We start from the raw sequence: 6,433 nt of genomic DNA on the forward strand, positions 1-6,433 counted from the left end.
GGTTCAGTGTCTTGCCCCAGGACACTTTGACATGTGACTGCAGGGCCAGGCATTGAACCACCGACCTTCCTATTGGCAGGCAACCCTAGCAGCCTAGTATTTTAACACACATGATCCTACATAATGCAACTTAAATTGCATCTTTTGTCTCCCTGACTGAACATTTGTAGGCCCAAAGCCCAAACTGAGATTACTTGTCTTGTTCTAAAATGTTCTAAGAAAGAGAAATGTAAGCTCGCGACAGAGCCACAGAAGACTTCATGCAAAATAACTATTTTCACTGGCTTAGTAGCACTATCTGTGGCAAGTAAATTGACTTCAACTTGTATGTATAAAGCAGGAAAACATATGTCAAAAGACCCCATTAATACTGTTTATTGACCCCCAGTGGGGAAATTAAATTTACACTCTGTTTTGTTTGTAATCACTACACAGAGGCCTGAAATACACACACATGCTCAGGACCTATTCATGCACAAATGGAGAGGTGGCGGGGGAGGGGGGGGCTGCAAGGTGCCTTTCTCAAAACACCAATCCACACTCCGCACAGGGACTTGACCAGCGACCCTCCGGTTCTCAACCCAACTCCTTACAGACTGAGATACTGCCACCCCACCCTTAAAAGTTTAACAAAGACCTAACTCACACTCAATAGGTTTGAGAATCAAGAACTGAATTGGAACCAGTTCCAGTTTTTGAACAATGAAGGATTTATCCAGAAACACGCTTTCTGATTCCTATGGTTTTGCATGTATCAACACACCTGTGTAGTGTTTACAACATGGTGTCCATCTCAAGTAAAGGCCAAATGAAAACACTCCACTTGTGTGCTTGATGCATGCAAGTTTAAATGTTTCTCCATTTATACCACTCCATTTTTTTATCTGCATTGATTCATTTGGCTGACAATTTTATCCAAAGAAACGCACTGAGGTACAATCAAAACCACACGTAGTTAGAGGAGCAGCTTTTGAGAAGGAAAAAACGTATTTATCAAAAAGCACAACACTATATCTTTCTTTTTTGGCTGCCTAAATCTGATAACTTTTAATTTCATTAAAATGCAAAAAAAACGCATCAGAATCTGAATCAAGGAAATGTCAAATATACTTGCACATACTGGAACAAGACAGAAAAATGGCACATACTAAGGAAAGCTCATTGTGGATCTGGCTCTAGTGGCTGTAATTCTGCACCAAGGCTGAGTTTTAGGAAAGAGACTTCAGATACAGTATTAGGGACCACTAAGGTCTATATAAAGAGACTTCAGATACAGTATTAGGGGACCACTAAGGTCTATACAAAAGAGACTTCAGATACAGTATTAGGGACCACTAAGGTCTATATAAAGAGACTTCAGATACAGTATTAGGACCACTAAGGTCTATATAAAGAGACTTCAGATACAGTATTAGGGACCACTAAGGTCTATATAAAAGAGACTTCAGATACAGTATTAGGGGACCACTAAGGTCTATATAAAAGAGACTTCAGATACAGTATTAGGGACCACTAAGGCCTATATAAAAGAGACTTCAGATACAGTATTAGGGACCACTAAGGTCTATATAAAAGTATCCAAAGAGCACCATGTCATGGGACCTTTATGGTTAGTATTCTAAAAAAAAGGAACAAAAAAATCTCAGCATCCAGATTGCGTGTCAATACAATCACACATGAGGGATGATGTGTGATTAAATCCAGGTGTGGACGTGTGTGAACATCTACATTTGTCTTCCTGTGACTTTGTGTTGAGTCTGTAAGTGGGAGAGAATTAGGTGGAAAGATAGAGCGAGAAAGGAAAAGGAAGAGACCAGCCTGAGGTTTTTCCATTACTGCGCACCTCTTAGCACGGGCTGGCCTTGCCACGTCACGGAGCTGTTGCCGTGTGGCGGGTCGGGGTCCTTGGCTGGGCTCCAGCCTCCTGACAGCCTGTCTCCATGCCTGCGCTGGCTCCCTGCCCACCAGTTCACTTTTAATTATCTCTTAAGTCAAACACACTCTGAGGAAGTCCAGACGCACAGTATCAAAACCTTCTGCAGGTTTTATCCCTTAACCCTTTTCATTGGTCACCTTGAGTGAGTCGCACGAATCTGTCTTCATGACATCCTTGTCTGCGTAAGATTCAGGGTCATGAGACAGTTTTGCATCCCATTTTATTCTCCTTTTAAAAGGCATGGCTCCAAGTTTTCCATTTTTCTGTCTCAGCTCCCTGTGCTTGGATGGACATTATGTTGCTCTTAAAGAAGAATGTTGGAGTAAACTTGTTGTATGTTGATTTATGATGTGATGTGTAACCTGACGTTTTAACCGCAGCGCTACTGTCAGGGCGCCATGGTCATTAGCCAACATATTCAGTTCAGTCAGTCAGGCTTGGGACACTCCATATCTGTCTACTATCAAACTACTTCAAACAGACATCTCCATCTGTTGTGTTTTATGCAACCCAGCGAGTTCCAACATTGTAGAATCTGAAGATGATTAATCACATCTAGTATCACTGCAAAAAAGTCTGATACAGGGCAACGTTATGCACATGCATATACGTAGGAGTACGTCTCAGTGATCTTTGTGGGTCTATGGCTTCAATCTACGTGAGAAAATAAACCCTCTGGTACAGGATTAATGCCCTAATGAGCGATGCCTCTTGTGCAGTTAAACGTAGGAGGACAGTAGAGTGTTTTGGCAAATGTGCAACAATACTGTCAGCATGAAAATAAGAATGATGAATGCTAAAGAAAGACCTTGCGTTGACTCAGGATTAGGGTTATTGCTTACTGAGTCATCGATACTTTGCCGTGCCATTTGACGATATTTCTTTCCACTCACTCCTAGACACAAACACACGCTCTTTATCCCATCTATAAAATGATAAGATTAGAAGCCAGTCTTAACATGCCACAGGGAAAAACAATTGGAAAAGACAGGGGACAAAAAAACACAAAACCAGAACATTAAAATCTCCAGAGCAGAGAGTTGTTGTGCTTTTATTGTTAGTGCATGCTATACCAATCGAGAGAAAAAAAAACATTATTAATAACTAGCCATATTGTTTTGTTGACAGCAAAGAGCCCTGAGAAACGAACACTATTTTAAGTGCTTTGGTATGCGGTCGGAAGGCCAATTGGACTGCATGTGTCACATGCTGAAATCAAGCAGCTGCAAAATTACAGTAGCGCGCCCTCGCCGCAACCGACTGGAGCTGTGCAATTAATCAGAGGTTAACCCCACAACCCCACAAAACTTGTGCATAATCTCTAATTTGCGTACCTTCTCTCTACACACACACACACACACACACACACACACACACAGATTGAGACTCTGAAGCCTCAAACGTAGACACAGACTGGAAGTACTCCCAAAGAGAATGTGGGTAAACATGTCCTATAAGTAGATGTCATATGTTCTATAAGTAGACATCAGTACACCAAGGCATCTAATAAAAATGTTTTGGAATATGTCATGCAGAAAATAATAACTCTTAGGAAGGGAGCTGTTGTTTTCATACACAAATATCTCAGATTTATTGATAATGGTCATATAAGAGCTTCCAGCCCAGCAACAGATCCACAAACACAGTTCGGACTTATTTAAAGCTCCCTGTTTTCAAACTTGTGCGTGTGGCTTTGCTCGTCAGGCTCCTCACACAATCATAACACCATTACTGTTTTTTTCCAATTGCTATGGCAATTTTTTCAATGCTGTTAACAACTTTCCTAAACGCTTAACGCACCAACACACCTACAACACGCAATTGACAAAACAGTTCATTTCATGCTCAAATTCACACATTGAAAACTAAACTCCAGCATTCACTTTCAAAATACAATAATGCACTAAGTCTACCAAAACAGTGCAAACATGTCCTAAAAATCACATATAATTACACAAATTCTTCCAAAACACTAACATCTATTACCCTCTAACAGGAACATTTAGTAAGTCATGGCAACAACACTAATATCAGGTGGAATTACAGAAACTGCTCTATTTTATGTCAGGTCTGTCCTTATGCAATATACACTATAGTGTTATGATCATAGATTATGCTTTGCACTACAGTTTCATTTGAAGCCTCTCTAAACTGTAGTTTTGGTGGGTGTGGTAAATGCATTCATTTTGTTGCCTTTGCTGCAGACATTCAACACAAAATATCAATGAGCCATCTCAGAGTCATTTTAAAGAATGTACGGTTCATAAAGAAAAAGAGAAGACAGAGAGACAGAATAGTTGCAGTAAATGCTCTATTTGCAACGGGACAAGAAATAGTATATCATGAGGCAATACAACCTATTTAAACACAGAAAAATAAATCCTCTAATCTGCCCGGTCTTCTGCATTTGGCCACATAGTCTCATCCACATCACACCTGATATCTTCTCTGTCAAGGCATCGTGGGAAGAATCTGTTTGCACGCCTTATCCAGCCCTGGCGGTGTTCAGCTGAGATGTCTTGGCATCCATTGCGTCCAGGAGAGACATTTGGTCCTGTGGACAACAGTCAAAATCCCTCCTCTCCAGGCTGAGAGCAAAGAGCCAGAGATTTGGCTGTAGTCGTCCCCCAGCCTCACTGTGTGGTAGCCCATGGTTCATGACACGGTCTAGGATAGTAGCCCTTATTTCATTAGTTACCCTGTTTCAGTTTATAATAATAATAATGTCTCCTTTATTAGTCCCACAAGGGGAAATTACAATGTACACTCTGTTGTTATTACACAGGCCCGAATTACACACACATGCTCAGAACCTAGACATGCACTAAATGGAAAGATCTTAGAGTGGGGGGGCTGCCCATGGAAAGGCACCCCGAGCCGTTGGGGGTTTGGTGCCTTGCCCAAGAGCACCTTGGCAGTGCCCAGGTGGGGAACTCTCTCCAGCTACCAGTCCACCACCATACTCCCTATGTGGACTTGAACCAGTGACCCTCCGGTTCCCAATCCAACTCCCTACAGACTGAGCTTTTACCGCCCTTTAGTTCCTCCTGTTCAGAAGAAAATCTCTTTTTCTTCAAGTTGGTTTCGGTATTGGCCCTTGTTCGTTTTATTCTGTTACACAGGAAGGAGGAGGGGAAGACCCTTCAACATCCTGGTCATGGATTAGGTTCTTAGTGGATGACATCATTTTCTGGGGCTTTGCCCAGCTATGTAGCATTGTGCAGCCGTTAATGGTGGAGATCTGGCAGGGATGCACTCAGTCCACAAACAATACGGGTCTGGAACAGAGAATGCCACCTCTCTCATTTTCATTTGGGCCTTCAACATTGACGGACTGGCCAGCCGGTTGTAACTGCATATTTATCTATTTCCCTCAGATATTTCATGTTGTAAAATCACAGAAGCTTCCTGATGTTATTCATGTCAGTGACACTTTGTGTACCAGAGGATCAGATCTGGGCTTTTGAGAAAACGTTTGGGGCTTCAGTACCCTCCCGCTCCACCCTTGTTAATCAGAGACATGTACATTATTTTCATCCATATGATTCAATATCCTCCTTTACATTCACACCTGTGAGTTGCCCTGGACAAATACATCATTTTAGTGTTGGCTACTTAAGAGCAAACAGACACAGAGATCTACTGACTTCTGGTTTCCCACTTCAGGGAGTTCACATTACCGGAGGAAGAGCAAAATCAGGCTATCTGCAATGGCAGGATTACATGTAAGCTGTTGGTATAATTTAGTTGTGCAGAGTGCTGTGTCTTTCACTCTTAGTGTAGCAAGAAGTAGCTAATGAGATAACGCTCCCCTGTGAAATGAGTTTCCAACCTGCAGGTGGTACTGAGTCAAGAGTTCAACTTAGCTTTGAGCCATGGGTGATGACATCATTTCACACCTCCATTATTACTGTGTGTTGCTACAAAGCTGTGTAGATCCTTAACTTTGCATTGTGACACGTGACACGACATGAACTACAAAAACACCCTCCTTAATTTAAACTACTGACTTTCATGCATGACCCCCCAACTATGCCCTACAGTAACAACTTTGACAGATGGCCAATTATTCTCTCTCTGAAGGAATATCAAGGTGTTTCCTGAAACAATTGCTCTTTGTAGATTGTTATGTGTAACTTACTGTATAGTTTGAAACATCAGCTGAGTTCCTTTGCATATTTTGTCAAAAGTTCAAACCTTTAAAATGTGACATTATTGTACTCCTTGTACTCCTTGTATTTGTATAAATACACTTTGAATGTACTGCTCTACTGAAACCAGTACAGTGTAGGAAAGCCATGGTGTAAATATTTACAATATAGTCATTCTGATTTATTTAGATGATTGTAGTTCACCTTTAAAGGTCCCATGACATGGTGCTCTTTGGAAGCTTTTATCTAGACCTTAGTGGTCCCCTATTACTGTATCTAAAGTCTCTTTTATATAGACCTTAGTGGCCCCCTAATACTGTATCTGAAGTCTCTTTTATATAGACCT

General features: G+C 41.4%; 1 long non-coding RNA gene across 1 annotated transcript in view; it reads right to left on the reverse strand.

Annotated features, from left to right (window-relative positions):
* Nucleotides 1-3,707: 3,707 nt before the first annotated feature.
* Nucleotides 3,708-6,433, reverse strand: part of LOC117953291 — a 25,008-nt gene continuing 22,282 nt past the window's right edge. The window contains exon 3 of the long non-coding RNA XR_004658589.1: nt 3,708-3,845. This is a non-coding gene — a long non-coding RNA (uncharacterized LOC117953291). The remainder of the gene's footprint in view (nt 3,846-6,433) is intronic.

The sequence above is a fragment of the Etheostoma cragini genome, chromosome 11 (genome assembly GCF_013103735.1).
Source record: "Etheostoma cragini isolate CJK2018 chromosome 11, CSU_Ecrag_1.0, whole genome shotgun sequence".
Classification (NCBI taxonomy): Eukaryota; Metazoa; Chordata; class Actinopteri; order Perciformes; family Percidae; genus Etheostoma; species Etheostoma cragini.